Raw genomic sequence first — 17,110 nt, 5'->3', positions numbered from 1 at the left:
ATGTACTTTTTACTCAATACATTTTCATTGACACCCAAAAGTACTCAATACATTTTGAATGCTTAGCAGGACAGGGAAATGGTCCAATTCACGGAAATATCAAGAGAACACGTGGTCATCCCTACTGTCTCTCTGATCTGTCAGACTCACTAAACACAAATGCATCATTTGTAAATGATGTTGGAGTGTGCCCCTGGCTATCTGTACATTTTCAAAACAAGAAAATGGTGCGGTCTGCTTTGCTAAATATAAGGAATTTTAAATGATTTCTACTTTTAGTTTTACTTTTGATATTTAAGAATACTTTCTCAATTATTAGGCTCCTGGAAAGGAGGTGGGGAGCCATGGTATATGCCAGAGGAGGCTGGTGAGTGGAGGACGGCTCATAATAATGAATGGAATGGAGTGAATGAAATGGTATCAAACACATAGAAAACAAGGTGTTTGATGTGTTTGAGACCATTCCATTAATTTCGTTCCAGCCATTACTGTGAGACTGTCCTCCCCATTTGAAGTGCCGCCCAATGCTCGAAAGGGGGACAAGTCAAGAAAGTAAATCATGATGCAAGTCATGGGAGGGAGGGGGGGTACACAGTCATGGGATCTATCATACCATAACAAGTGCACTATACCAGTGCGTCATGCCGTCTTTTGGCCTGGCTTCAAATCCTGAAGGAGGAGATAGATCTCGTCCTCTGATATATCAATCTAGACTTGCAACAGGAGAGTTGGGTATAGCCTGTCTTGCGTAATGGCCAACGCAGCCACCCCATAGCCATGGAGTCCCATCCCCTTGCACTCTGAATCTCGATCCTCACAAAGTTAAACTCCAGAAGTTAAATGAGGCAGTAATAAGGCTGCAGCTTTAATATAGGGAAGATATCTAAAGGTCTCCATGGTATTTTCAATCATGTTTCAGGCTGAAAATCGTTTTGCTGTGTGTGTGGTGCCTTTGATGTTCCTCTCAATGAACTGTGGCTTATTCCAGTGACATCAAAGCCCCTATCTGAAATGAGGGACAAAGGCACCTGATTTTCCAACTGCTGCCACAGGTCAATGTGGTGGAGTCAATGCCCTTGGCCATTTTTCGATTACAGAATTTCACCATGTGCTATTCCCACCACCCTTTGGGTCGATGGACAGTATGGTTCTCTACACTCCCAGACTCTTGTCACATAGTATTTATGGAGTTCCAGGTGTGAACAGGGAGTACAGGAGGGGACTAAGCACACACCCCTGTGGGGCCCCTGTGTTGAGGGTCAGAGTGGCGTAGGTGATGTTGCCTCCCCTCACCAGCTGGGGTCGGCCCGTCGGGAATTCCAGGATCCAGTTGCAGAGGGAGGTGTTCAGATCCAGAGTCCTAAGCTTGGTGATGAGCTTGGAGGGGACAATGGTGTTGAATGCTAAGCTGTAGTCAATGAACAGCATTCTTGCATAGGTATTCCTTTTATCTAGGTGGGTGAGGGCAGTGTGGAGAGCAATTGAGATTGCGTCATCTATGGATCTGTTCGGGTGGTGTGCAAATTGGAGTGGGTCTAGGGTGTCTGGGATGGTGGAGTTAATGTGTGCCATAACCAGCCTCTGTGGGGATCACAGACTGGAACAAGGAGAGGTTGAAAATGACTGTGAATATGCCTGCCAGCTGTTCTGCACATGATCTGAGAACGCACCCTGGAATACCATCGGGCCCCACGGCCTTGCGGGTGTTGACCTGATTAAAGGCCTTTCTCACGTCAGCCTCGGAGAGCGAGATCACCCAATCCTCTGGCTTGGTGACGGCCCTCACACCCGGCACAATGTTGTTGTCAAACGTGCATAAAATGCATTGAGTTCATCTGGTAGAGATGCATCGTTGGCAGATCAAGGTTGGGTCTTCCTTTGTAATCTGTAATGGACTGTAGCCCTGGCCACATGCGTCGGAGCCTGTGTATTATGATTCCACCTGTATTGTCCTTTTGCTCATTTGATGACTCTGTGGAGGTCATAGTGGGACTTGTACTTATTGCTGTCCTCAGCCGTAGCCTCCGTGTTGTCTACGATAGCTCTGTGTGCAATAGCCCTGTCCTTTAGTTTAGTTTAGCGCCAACCTCAGTGCTTACAGGAATCATTGAAGTGAGACACCAGCCCTCATAAATAGAGAGATGAAATACACAGACATATAGACCTTGCATTGTTGGGTTTTGAGTTTGCAAGAACGGCATTTCACTGTACTTGTGCATGTGACATTAAAATCTTTCAACTTGAACCTTGAAGCAGCACAGTGTTTAAAGCTGCATGACCCTATCAGTGTGTCTCTCTATTCAGCTCCAGTGTTAGCTGTTGGCCCACCTGACGCATGACAGCATTCTTATGTAACAACAAGCTGGGGATAGGGCCCAACCACATAACTTGGGCTCATTCATGGGAAAACAAACCAAGGATGTTTTATATTCATTTTTGTCTCGGAGCAAGGTAGTTTATTTTTAGCTACAAGTAGTGTTTCTTGAAGGAAAAAAATATATTTTAGGCAGAGATTTTTGAAGTGACTTTGCTTAGAGTTAATTTTATACTTTAGATGTAAAAGGCTGTAGACAAGGCCCATAACAAGGCCCATAGCGTGGAAATGTATTTGGTCACATATTTCCTCTAAAGTAGGGCAGGCACTACACCAACACTGCCACAGCCTTAAATAACCTACACCAGTATTCAAACCTATGTTCATCAAATACAGTATTTTGATTAGTAGATTATATTTAAATTATTTAGCTTGTTTGATAGAGTTTTGCATTTACAACATAAGTAGAGTATGACACTATGATTGCTCTTTTAGTTTATTTTGCACATTGTGTGTGTATTTTAGTTTCTGACTGTACTGGATATTGTTAGTGCTTTATGCAGTACTACTGCTACCATGTCTCACCTCAGTAATCTGTTATTTTCTTTGATGTAATAATGTAAATGAGTCTAACCAGCCTCTCCAGTTTCCCTAGACCGATTATGTTTCTGTCCGCAGCACGCTACCCTCCAAAAAACCCTGTATTAGAAAACATACTTTTCTGCACAGTTGGTTTGTCCAAGTGGATTGGAATATTCACTCATCCAGACAGAGAAGTACATGAACTGATCTGTTAGAGCTAATACCTAGGCCGAGACAGTACACTGTACACGCTCTGGAGAGTCCTGCTGCTGTGTTATGAGTGAGGGCGTGGCTAGGGCATGAGTCTTGCGCTGACACAAACAACCACCATGTTCGAATTCTCCCTCCACCTCGCCTCAGTTTCTCCTGTTCCATTTCCTTGTCCCACCTCCCTCCCTCCCTCCCTCCCTCCCTCCCTCCCTCCCTCCCTCCCTCCCTCCCTTTCTTTCACTCTTCACTCTCTCTCTTTCTACCCCCCTCTACCTCCCCTTCTATCATTCCCTCTCCCTCCTTTTCTCTCGCTCGCTCGCTCGCACACACACACACACACACACACACACACACACACACACACACACACACACACACACACACACACACACACACACACACACACACACATCTGCTGTGTTCCCTCCCCATAAACCTGAAAGGAAATTACATTTAAATGATAAAAGCATGATGTCTTTTTTCTCTCTCTCCTTTGAGTCTCTTCTTGGCGTGTTGAATTGTTATGCAATTATAATCTGGGAGGGACCTAATTTTCCTCCATTTAGTTACACAGTTCTTGGCTCCACCCAGAAAACTAAGCTCAATCTAACGTAATCGCTTATATAAAGTCTGACTGAGACGCTATGAAAGAAAAGATAAATGAGGCCCGTTGAGTCTCTGGCTTCAGCTCCCCGTTTCTTATATATCTGTGTGTACACACATCACGTAAGTTCTCTCTCTCTCTCTCTCTCTCTCTCTCTCTCTCTCTCTCTCTCTCTCTCTCTCTCTCACACACTATATTTTCTGCGGTGGTGATTCAGTTAGCTCAGAGTTTGTATAGGGGAGGAGGACTGAGAGACCATCACCCTAGAGGTATTAGACTGTATCACTAGCTATGTTAACAATATGACACTGTAGGGGGAGCACCTTGACTACATTGCAGCTATGGTAACATAAATCCCATCCCAAGAGAGAAACATGAAATAAATGATAGCCAACAGAGACACAAGTTCATGCTCTAGGAGAGCGCACTTCCAATACCCAGATACAGTAAACTGCACTGCCACGCCCAGATACAGTAAAATGGCTGAAATACATGTTATCATAAAATCCAGCTGGTGTAAACTTTCACTTAAATTATACAGTATGAACATTGGCAATGTGGAAAGTGTTCTACCTTGTGTCCATTATGTGAAAATGCTACAGTGGAAAAATGATAAAGATGACTTGGTATTTGCGGCTTTATAATGCTGCCACCTAGTGGTTACTCAATTCACATCAGTCCTACTCATTTCTCACACCTCATTCAGGTCAGGAGTATCATAAAATACAACATAATGTATCTCATACCTTTATATTGTTTCTAGTGCACCACATACTTTCATACTGTATGCTGTCCCAGGAACATCAAACCTTCCTTTGTATTTTTACAACAGTCCTACTCTGTACCTTAAGTGTCAGAAATGGGTAGAGCTGAGTAGTAACATACTGAATCTCTCTGTGGCAGCAATACACCATTGTATTCTAGAGTTTATAAGGTGGTTCAAGGGAATAGTGGAAAGTAAATATCTATACAATGGTAACCATTTACTGTAGCTGACAAAAATGATGTTGTACCCAATAAAAATGATCACACTGTCAACAATGGCATTCCTCTTATTAGAATGCTCCATCAACTCTTCCTCATTTCAGGATTTTAACCCCCTAGAGTTGATGTCCGAGCCCCCGTGAAAATCGAATTAACATAATAAAAAAAACCACATCCAAATCCGTCTGTTTAAGCTAGATATATCTTCCATAGGATACGTCTCAATCCAGCACATCCGCCGATGGCGGCCTTCTGCATACATCCTGAAAATCGGTCTCCTCGCAAAAATGTCTGTAGCATCTGAACCGTTTGGCCTACAAAACTAAGATCAAAAGATGAGACTACCAGAAACACAATGGTGTTTTCCCTTTTGCTCTACGACCCCCACAAGCGTCACGGGACTCATCTGAAGTCAGTACCGCCCATCACCCAAAATCTGTAGCGTCCCAACAGTTTGGGCTACACACTAATGATATGACATATCTATGGAAAGGTGAGACTCTCACGAACACGTACATGTTTTGCTCTAAGACGCCCACAAGCCTCACAAGACTCGTCTGAAGGTAGCCCGGTAACAGTTTAAAAAAATGAATGGAAGTATACACTGAGTGTACAAAACATTAGGAACACTTTCCTAATATTGAGTTGCACCCCTTTTGCCCCCAAAACAGCCTTAATTCGTCGGGGCAAGGACTACAAGGTTACTACACCTTATTCAAAAGATTAGCCAGTTGGCTCTATGGCCGATTCTGGAGCTGGATTTGTCATGAGCATTGATTTAGGGAAACTTTGCCACAGATGGAAACCACTGGCCTTTGACTTCGCCATTTATTGTAATCTCCAAAGTTTTGTCTTTCGTAAATTTATGGCCACGAATCCGCCATAAAAATAATTGGAAAGAATAAGATGAAGCTCTGGTAATATGGATAACTATTGAAAGATAGCTGATATGCGTTTTCCTACATTGTAATGGACACAGTGCGACCTTTGGTAGGCAGGTGGCAGGTTTCGGCTGTAAAGCCAAGTCAGCCCATGATCATGGTTCTCACAGGGGAAGTGAAATGATAGGCTACAATGATCATTCACGCCACGAATTTTCTTTCACAAGGGCCTTTTCATTATCTGGATAGACACTTGTGGTTTCTAGCTTACATTATACCAATCAAAGCATTGGAGCGTGTAGTGAAGAAAAACTTTTGTGGTCAAAACCATTCATCTTGTGGCGAGTGGGTTTGCAAAATGCTATCACATCATGCAATTATACCATTTATAAAATGGCCATATATATATATATATATATATATATATATATATATATTAGTTCTTTTTTATCCAGATTAGCTAACAAAAAGTGAAAATGTACAAATGATCCAATGGATTATGATAATTTTCAGGTAAAAAGTGGAGGTGCAAAAACGTAAGTTTGCATCCCCTATTTTAATTTGCTCCATTGCTCAGGCGGCCAAGTGGACACAAGGCTGTTTGGCTCATCTCAGTCACAGAGGTATAACTTTTCAGCTGTTTCTGATTAATAAACAATGGTATGTGATAACATTCAAATAAAATCCAGGCCTGAAAGAAAACATAGGCTGAAAATAATGTGTATGTCATATCATTGGAAAAGACACCGCATTCACACAGATTTGCACGAAGTGGGCAGTTCAGATTGATCACTTCAAGCCCAAATATATCATACTTTGACTAAAACTATGACTTTTTGACTTAAATCGTTGTGCAACATCAGGCTCTGTCCATGGTCTTTCAGCTCGAAAAAGTGGATTTCTACCGGTGTGGGCGTTTAAAGCAGCAATATGCAGTTCAAACATCAACAAAGCAGACACCCTCCCACAGATTTGGCAAACAGCTGAGGGATGGGGCTGGAGAAATGTATCCACTCTCAAATTCATAGACCGAGCTATGGATGCAAGGACGTGATATCAAAATGATCGTTTTAACCATGTTTTGAAGCTATACTGTACAGGAAAAATTATGTATTTACCTGCTTTGTTGAATATTGATAGTTACCAATTATATGCTTAACAACAGGAAGACATTTTCATATCTACTAATACTGTGCTTCTGTAAAGGGATGGTTACCCTCTAGCTCCCTGCTGCTGGTCTGTGAGTATAGTCAAGGAGATAGAGATAACCTGAGGAGTAGAACAAACCCCTACTTGTTTCTAATCATCTTTGCTTTTGAGAAACTAAGCCGGGGGGTGGGGGTGAACATTTGTCTCTCAAGCTGTGCACCTACGTTGTAAACTTTAATTCATAGGCTAGGTTGTAGCAACCTCATGATGGGTATAAGGAAAATTAGAGTATCATGTAGTAGCCTAAACCTATAGATGTTACGTTGAACTGGGTGAATGGAATATGAATGACAGGCCATGCTCATGAAAAATAAAATTGTCCTTCCTCATTATAAACGGCACTGACCGCCACTGATACTAATGCAGTTGTAACGCTCGTCGTTAGAGGGAGAAGTGGACCAAGGCGCAGCGTGGTAAGTGTTCATGATAATTTATTACAAGAAACACTCAAACAAGAATAACCAAAAGTAACAAAATGAAAGCGAACAGTTCCGTCAGACATAGACGCTAAACAGAAAATAACCTCCCACAAACACAGTCGGAAAACAGGCTGCCTAAGTATGATTCCCAATCAGAGACAATGATAGACAGCTCCCTCTGATTGGGAACCACACTCGGCCCAAAAACAAAGAAACAGAAAACATAGACTTCCCCACCCGAGTCACACCCTGACCTAACCAAACATAGAGAATAATAAGGATCTCTATGGTCAGGGCGTGACAGTACCCCCCCCCCCAAAGGTGCGGACTCCGGTCGCAAACCAGAACATAAAGGGGAGGGTCCGGGTGGGCATCTCCTCTTGGTGGAGGCTCCGGTGCGGGACGCAGATCCCCCTCCGCTTGGGGCTCCCTCCACTTTTGTGGAACCGGACCGTGGATCGTCGCCGGAGGCTCCGGACCCTGGATCGTTGCCGGAGGAACCATACCGTAGATCATTGCCGGAGGCTCTGGACTGAGAACCCCCGCTGGAGGCTCTGAACTGACGACCGTCGCTGGAGGCTCCGGACTGGGAACCCTCGCTGGAGGCTCCGAACTGCCGACGGTCGCTGGAGGCTCCGGACTGCCGACGGTCGCTGGAGGCTCCGGAATGCCGACCATCGCTGGAGGCTCCGGACTGCCGACCGTCGCTGGAGGCTCCGGACTGCCGACCGTCGCTGGAGGCTCCTGACTGCCGACCATCTCTGGAGGCTACGGGCTGGGGACCGTCGATGCAGGCTCCGGACAGGGAACCATCGCTGCAGGCTCCGGACAGGGAACCGTCGCTGCAGGCTCTGTGCCATGGATCGTCACTACAGGCTCCGCGCCATGGATCATTGCTGGAGGCTTTGTGCTATGGATCATCACTGGAGGCTCCGGGCCATGGATTATCACTGGAGGCTCCGGGCCATGGATTATCACTGGAGGCTCCGGGCCATGGATTATCACTGGAGGCTCCGGGCCATGGATCATCACTACAGGCTCCGGGCCATGGATCATCATTGGATGCTTCGGACCATGGATCATCACTGGAGGCTTCGTATGTGGAGCCGGAACAGGTCTCACCAGACTGGGGAGACGCACTGGAGGCCGGGTGCGTGGAGCAGGCACAGGGCGTACCAGGCTGGAGAGACGCACTGGAGACCGGGTGCGCGGAGCTGGCACAGGATATACTGGGCCGTGGAGGCGCACTGGAGGTCTGGAGGGTAGGGCAGGCACAACCCATCCTGGCTGGATGCTCACTTTAGCCCGGCAAGTGCGGGGCGCTGGCACAGGACGAACTGGGCTGTGAAGGCACACTGGCAACACAGTGCGTAGAGCTGGCGCAGGATATACTGGGCCGTGGAGGCGCACTGGAGGTCTGGAGCTTAAGGCTGGCACAACCCGTCCTGGCTGGATGCTCACTTTAGCCCGGCAAGTGCGGGGCGCTGGCACAGGACGGACTGGGCTGTGAAGGCGCACTGGCGACACAGTGCGTAGAGCTGGCGCAGGATATCCTGGACCGAGGAGACGCACCGGAGACCAGGAGCACTGAGCTGGCACAATCCGTCTTGGCTGAATGCTCACTTTAGCCCGGCAAATGCGGGGAGCCGGCAACGAGTGCACCGGGCTGTGAATGCGCACCGCAGATACGGTGCGCATCACCGCATAACACGGTGCCTGACTGGTCACACGCTCCCCACGGTAAGCACGGGGAGTTGGCTCAGGTCTCAACCCTGACTCCGCCAATCTCCCCGTGTGCCCCCCCCCCCCCCCATTTTTGGGGGGGAACTGCCTCTCGGGCTTCCGTTGTTGCCATGCTAATTCCTCATAACGTCGCCGTTCTTCCTTTGCTGCCTCTATCTCCTCCCTTGGACGGCGATACTCCCCAATCTGCGTCCAGGGCCCTTTGCCGTCAAGGATCTCCTCCCATGTCCAACTATCCTGGCCACGCTGCTTGGTCAGTTTTTGGTGGGAGGTTCTGTAACACTCGTCGTTAGAGGGAGAAGTGGACCAAGGCGCAGCGTGGTAAGTGTTCATGATAATTTATTACAAGAAACACTCAAACAAGAATAACCAAAAGTAACAAAACGAAAGCGAACAGTTCCGTCAGGCATAGACGCTAAACAAAAAATAACCTCCCACAAACACAGGTGGAAAACAGGATGACTAAGTATGATTCCCAATCAGAGACAACAATAGACAGCTGCCTCTGATTGGGAACCATACTGGCCCAAAAACAAAGAAACAGAAAACATAGACTTCCCCACCCGAGTCACACCCTGACCGAACCAAACATAGAGAATAATAAGGATCTCTATGGTCAGGGCGTGACAGCAGTGTAGTAGTATAATCAGACTATCCCCTCCCCGTCCCTTTATTCACCTGCCTATAGAGTAGGCTGCTGCTGCAGCAGAGTCAGTGCTGAATCCCTCTGTTTCTGATTTTTCCAACAGTGTGCTAATGATGAAACAGCACTGCGGGCTGGGTGAAAGATGGTGACAGACACACAGCAGCTTTTGGAGAAAATGAACATCGCTTTAAAAACTGAGGAGCAAGGGTGTGTGTGTGTGTGTGTGTGTGTGTGTGTGTGTGGCTACAGCACAGGGGTGGGTGTGTGTGAGTACATAGCTAGATTAATGAAGCAAGGTCATACAAGGGAGAGGGAAATGTTTCAATCCTAATTCAGGTGTGATGAAGTGTAAACCCTACAGTCAGGTCTCAGTGAGGAGATGTAGGATCTATGCAGCTCTTTGAAGTAACAACAATGTATTTTTCTCAGTCCAATACAAGCTTTGTTGTCATACGATATGCAGTGAATGATAGCTAGAATTCAAAATCTTTGCTCTGTGAGGTTGAAATCTGTGACTTTGATATTCTTCTAGAATGAGGCCGATAGAGTTTGATATCCAAATAAACAGTATGTCAAACCTGTACTTGTGAGTTTGATATTCCTCTAGATAGACTGTGCTTCAGTGGAGGCTGGTGGGAGGAGCTTTAAGAGGACAGGCTTACTGTAATGGCTGGAATGGCATTAATGGAATGGAGTCAAACGTGGTTTCCATATGTTGGATTTGTTTGATACCGTTCCAAATATTCCATTCCATATGTTACAATGAGCCCATCCTCCTATAGCTCCTCCCACCAGCCTCCTCTGCTGTGCTTCCTTTCTGCATCTGTTCTCAGTGTACCGTTGCTATGGGCACTGAGACGAGTTGTTGCTGAGCTGAGCACAGCAACAACACTCACAGGTAAGCTGGCAGCCTGGCAGCAGCTTGGCACATCATGGCCTGCTGGGAGGTGTATAAGAGGTAGCAAGGCCTCTCTTTCTCTCTCTCTTTCTCCCTATTTCCCTCTCTCTCTCTCTCTCTCTCCCTCTTTCCCTCTCTCTCTCTCTCGCTCTCTCAAACACACACTCTCGCTCTGTGTATCTATACATCTGTAATTTGTAACTCTCTACTACTCCCTCTGTTGTCAACACTGTCTTTTTCTCTCTCTCCGTCTCCCTCTTCCCATATCTCCTTTCTATCACTCTCCCTCCGGTGTATCTATAAATCTTTAATTTGTAACACTCTAGCTACCGCTGCTCTCCCTGTTGTATACTCCCCCTCTCTCTCTCTCTCTTTCCCTCTTTTCCTCTCTCTCCCCCTCATTTTGTGAATGGATTGCTGGTTCTCATCAGAGCTCAGTCATTCCCTCTGGCCTGTGATGACTCAGTAGAAGATTATACACTATACATGCAGCTCTGCTCTGGATCTCATGGTGGGGTAGCATTGCTTTATGTAACTGCTTACACCCAGGAGTTCACTGGCGACAGAGCACGCCAGCAAGTCCCAACAACAATTATGCTAATGTGACAGGACTCCGGTCCCCGAGGGTCCCAGGGAGAACATGGAAACAGTGGAAAGGGGGGAGACGCGGAGGGGGTAAGGGAGAGGGGGGAGGAAGACGGCTGTAACCGCTCACAATTTAATGCTGATGCAAATAAGCCTCAGGTATCAAAATAACAATTCAAGTTTATCTTGACTAAATTAGTCACTCTCTCATTGCCCTCATACAAAAACTCCTCAACTGCTTAATAATTATGTACCTGCTTAGCGTGGACAGATGTCTCTGCTATTGGTTCGCCTCTCTCTCTCTGGCGCTGCCCATGTTCTTACAGATCCCATAATAGGACAGATACAATTTTGCGTCCTCTAACAATCTCTATGGGTTAAACAATTGTACTAAGTTAATGAGGCATTTGTAAGTTATATTCTTAAAGAATCAATGTCTATACATAATTGATTTAGAAGTCCAAAAATGTATGTTTCAATCGCAGAATGCCCTTTAAATATTCATTGCCATTGTGACCCTTTTCCTTCGGTTTAGTGAATAGTGGTCCAGTAACTGCATGTAAGAACCCAGAGGCACATGCATTTTCACTCTACTGCAGTTGCAGTAGCATTGCACTCCACCAGAGAGCAGCAGTGATACATTATGTGCTACAACTGGACCAAGCCCTTTTGAATAAATGAGAGAATACTGAGGTCGAGTTCCTGCCTGACTACATTGCCGACGCATACCAGATCTTACAACGCCTGGATAGGTATTTAACATATCAGCTAACCACATCATATGATATAGAAATATGATGCCCGACTGCACAGTCGATGATGTGGCACGCAACAATTGGTGATGCAATACAACGCCTGCACATCTGGTCTGGCAGGAACTTGACCGGTTTCTTCTGTGGTGGGAGTGAACAGCTCCAAGTCTCTCAAGAACTGTAGGGTGCCAAATAGTCTGGTCCCAGATCTGTCTGTGCTGTCTTACTTTGGTTGCAGTGACCATAGGAGTTAGTTGGCAAGACAGCAGAAACAGGTCTGGGACGAGGCTAGGTGGCAGAGGCTGCAGGTGTAGTTTTCCACCTCCCAGTCACTGAAGCCTCTTCTGACCAGTGTGTGTTTGATGATTTAACACCAATCAGGCCACCTCCTTCAGTATGTTCAGTTGGTCTTGGCCATGAAACATCACTGGAGATGTGGAATGTAAAAGCATTAATATTTCACAAAGGAACTCAAGCACTAAAAAGCTAGTGTAGGATCTTAATTTGATCACCTTGTTGAAGGAGAACATTCCTGCAATGCAAACTTGTAGTGTATTTTAGGTTTAAAAAAGCTTCTGAAGTTTGTAATTTCCACTATTAAATTTCAGACTTGATTTTCACAAAAATGTCCATTAATTATGATCCACGTAATAATTCACATTTCCGGTTGCAGCAGGATTATTTTCCTGCTGTATTAAACTGGCTCAAATTAAGATCCTACATCTGTACACTGACATGATGATATATAGCTAGAGCTATTGATGGAGGGGAAAACAAACAATAATAATGGTAAAAATTAATTACTCAATCTAAAATTCAATAGTCCAATGGTTTTTGTTAATGGTGAAAATTGATATTCACCCAAGCAAAAATGCTCATGTTGAAAGTGGTGACCATAATTGTACAAATAATTACCCCCTTATTGAGATGCTTTTGGGAATGAATACAGCTCATACTATTTTGGGCATCTGAGTGCAGTCTGACAGGGTTCCTTGAATAAAATGTATCATAAACTCCTCATATTGACCAGAGCAATTTTTCCCCATCCCATCCCAACAACAACATCATTTAGAACACACTGGTCTCTACACTAAACACATGGACACATAGATTTTCCCTCTTATCTTTGGAATGACCAAGTGAAAGACTGTTGAACAAACTGGTATGCAAATAAGAATGATAGTGCAAAAAAAAAAGACTCATAATATAAAAATAAAAACAAAGCCTATCATTGGTCACTTCTCTAAACTGCTTGGAGATATAACACACTACCCTCCCTTTTAAATCATCTTTATGATGCTGTTAAACCAATGCCCTGCAGTACTTATGGATAGTCTATGAGAGTACAGCACAGCAGTCCCCGGTGGAGACACTAGTCAAACTCAGTTGCATGGTTTGCACAGCCAGGAACAATATAATTCACAGTGGTCTTTCCTAAAGGGATTCATTTGAAAATGAATAATGGAATGACCGAAATAACTTTAAGTGCCATACAAACTTCCCCAAGGGAGTTTACTCTTCTACGTATTTAATCCCACTGGTTGCTGCAATACACAGAGCTACTACATATCAGTGGAGATTGCTTAGAGGATGAAGGGGAGGACCATCCTCCTCAGTGAATTTCATTTAAAAAAAATCGTAAAACATTGAAAAAGTTATCCTTTTTAGATAAAACTACACTAAATATATTCACGTCACCAAATAATGGATTAAAACACACGGTTTTGCAATGAAGGTCTACAGTAGCCTCAACAGCACTCCGTAGGGTAGAAACATGGTGTTGTGACATGGTGAGGTTGGACTCAGGTCCAGAGAAGAGACCAGACGAGGAATCAGTGGTTAAGGGTAAACATAATACTTTACTGAGAAATGTTAATGGAAGGATCACTGGAAGAACAACAAACACTAAGTCTCAAACTCACTCAGGAGACAAACGCACATGGCACACAATTCATTCCAGCTTCAGCAAAGGACAACAGAAAACACACCTCTTTTAAAAGGGAAATCATAATGAGTAAATGTGTCGTTCATGTCTCTAGGATGGTCTCTGCTGTCCTCTAGTGACAGGTGGAACCATGTCAGGTGTAGCCGGAGGACAGCTAGCTTCTGTCCTCCTCTATGTACATTAACTTCAATACAACACCTAGGAGGCTCTTGGTTCTCACCCCCTTCCATAGACTTACACAGTAATTATGACAACTCTGGAGGACGTCTTCCAACCTATCAGAGCTCTTGCAGCATGAACTGACATGTTGTCCAACCAATCAAAGGATCAAAATCAAATCAAATCAAATTTATTTTTATATAGCCCTTCGTACATCAGCTGATATTCTCAAAGTGCTGTACAGAAACCCAGCCTAAAATCCCAAACAGCAAGCAAAGCATGTGAAAGAAGCACGGTGGCTAGGAAAAACTCCCTAGGAAAAACTCCCTAGAAAGGCCAAAAACCTAGGAAGAAACCTAGAGAGGAACCAAGCTATGAGGGGTGGCCAGTCCTCTTCTGGCTGTGCAGGGTGGATATTATAACAGAACATGGTCAAAATGTTAAAATGTTAAAATGTTCATAAATGACCAGCATGGTCAAATAATAATAATCATAGTAGTTGTCGAGGGTGCAACAAGCACGTCCGGTGAACAGGTCAGGGTTCCATAGCCGCAGGCAGAACAGTTGAATCAGTTGATCAGAGAATGAATCTAGTACTGAAAGCATAAGCTACAGCTAACTAACACTGCAGTGCATAAAATGCGGTGAGTAGTTGACTCAAAGAGAGAGAAAGACAATAGTTGAACAGTTTTCAACAAATTAATTTCTTCAAAAATGAAGGAGAAGGAAGAGAGAGAAAGAGTGGCATTTTTTTCAGTTTCACTTACTTAGCTAGCAAATGCAGCTAGCTAGTTTAGTTACTCAAACACCCGGCTCAAACAGAGGGATGTTATGTTAGCTAGCTGGCTATGACTATCCAACACAACACTGGAACTCTTCCAAGTCAAGGTAAGCTTTTGGTTAAACTAATTTATTGCCACCGGGGCTCGCCGGTGTAACTGCTTAATGACTATACACTGTAACGTTACTGCATGATTGTAGCGAGTTTACTAATTCATTAGTTCTATTAGCTATGTTGACTAGGACGTTACTTTAGCTAATATGGTGACAACGATGTAGGCTGTGTGAAGAGGTTATGACATGGTTTGGCTTTGAAAGGTTTGGGATAAAAATACAATAGAAACTCTCATTTGCAACTGTGGGACCAATGATTACGCCATAGACAAGCAAGATGCAGGCAAGAGTGTGCAAGGCGGTATTGAATGTGTCACTGTCTGTCACCTCACATTTTTCTCTCAACCTGTGCACCTACATTGTAAACTTTAATTCATAGGCTAGGTTGTAGCAACCTCATGATGGGTATATGGAAAATTAGAGTATCATGTAGTAGCCTAAACCTATAGATGTTACGTTGAACTGGGTGAATGGAATATGAATGACAGGCCATGCTCATGAAAAAGAAATGGTCCTCCCTCATCATAAACGGCACTGACCGCCACTGATATTAATGCAGTGTAGTAGTATAATCAGACTATCCCCTCCCCGTCCCTTTATTCACCTGCCTATAGAGTAGGCTGCTGCTGCAGCAGAGTCAGTGCTGAATCCCTCTGTTTCTGATTTTTCCAACAGTGTGCTAATGATGAAACAGCACTGCGGGCTGGGTGAAAGATGGTGACAGACACACAGCAGCTTTTGGAGAAAATGAACATCGCTTTAAAAACTGAGGAGCAAGGGTGTGTGTGTGTGTGTGTGTGTGTGTGTGTGTGTGTGTGTGTGTGTGTGTGTGTGTGTGTGTGTGTGTGTGTGTGTGTGTGTGTGTGTGTGTGTGTGTGTGTGTGTGTGTGGCTACAGCACAGGGGTGGGTGTGTGTGAGTACATAGCTAGATTAATGAAGCAAGGTCATACAAGGGAGAGGGAAATGTTTCAATCCTAATTCAGGTGTGATGAAGTGTAAACCCTACAGTCAGGTCTCAGTGAGGAGATGTAGGATCTATGCAGCTCTTTGAAGTAACAACAATGTATTTTTCTCAGTCCAATACAAGCTTTGTTGTCATACGATATGCAGTGAATGATAGCTAGAATTCAAAATCTTTGCTCTGTGAGGTTGAAATCTGTGACTTTGATATTCTTCTAGAATTTGTATTTATTTATTTATTTTTTATTTCACCTTTATTTAACCAGGTAGGCAAGTTGAGAACAAGTTCTCATTTACAATTGCGACCTGGCCAAGATAAAGCAAAGCAGTTCGACAACATACAAAAACACAGAGTTACACATGGAGTAAAACAACATACAATCAATGATGCAGTAGAAGAAAAAAAAATAAGACTATATACAATGTGAGCAAATGATGTGAGATAAGGGAGGTAAAGGCAAAAAAATGCCATGGTGGCAAAGTAAATAAAGTATAGCAAGAAAAACACTGGAATGGTAGATTTGTAGTTTGAAGAAAGTTCAAAGATAAAATATAAATAATATGGTGCAAAGGAGCAAAATAAATAAAATAAATAAATACAGTAGGGGAAGAGGTAGTAGTTTGGGCTAAATTATAGATGGGCTATGTACAGGTGCAGTGATCTGTGAGCTGCTCTGACAGCTGGTGCTTAAAGCTAGTGAGGGAGATAAGTGTTTCCAGTTTCAGAGATTTTTGTAGTTCGTTCCAGTCATTGGCAGCAGAGAACTGGAAGGAGAGACGACCAAAGGAGGAGTTGGCTTTAGGGGTGACCAGAGAGATATACCTGCTGGAGCGCGTGCTACAGGTGGGTGCTGCTATGGTGACCAGTGAGCGGAGATAAGGGGGGACTTTACCTAGCAGAGACTTGTAGATGACCTGGAGCCAATGTGTTTGGCGACGATTATGAAGCGAAGGCCAGCCAACGAGAGCGTACAGGTCACAGTGGTGGGTAGTATATGGGGCTTTGGTGACAAAACGGATGGCACTGTATGAGGCCGATAGAGTTTGATATCCAAATAAACAGTATGTCAAACCTGTACTTGTGAGTTTGATATTCCTCTAGATAGACTGTGCTTCAGTGGAGGCTGGTGGGAGGAGCTTTAAGAGGACAGGCTTACTGTAATGGCTGGAATGGCATTAATGGAATGGAGTCAAACGTGGTTTCCATATGTTGGATTTGTTTGATACCGTTCCAAATATTCCATTCCATATGTTACAATGAGCCCATCCTCCTATAGCTCCTCCCACCAGCCTCCTCTGCTGTGCTTCCTTTCTGCATCTGTTC

The 17,110-nt window shown here is 44.4% G+C and overlaps 1 protein-coding gene across 2 annotated transcripts in view; it reads right to left on the bottom strand.

The window, feature by feature from the left end:
* Window positions 1–17,110, bottom strand: part of LOC106569162 (phosphatase and actin regulator 1) — an 87,111-nt gene that overhangs the window by 56,819 nt on the left and 13,182 nt on the right. The window lies entirely within an intron of this gene.

This window comes from Salmo salar, chromosome 14, assembly GCF_965601325.2.
Source record: "Salmo salar chromosome 14, fSalSal1, whole genome shotgun sequence".
In the NCBI taxonomy this organism is placed as follows: domain Eukaryota; kingdom Metazoa; phylum Chordata; class Actinopteri; order Salmoniformes; family Salmonidae; genus Salmo; species Salmo salar.
Note: the sequence above shows the minus strand (reverse complement) of the source record. Positions and strands in the feature narration are given on the sequence as shown.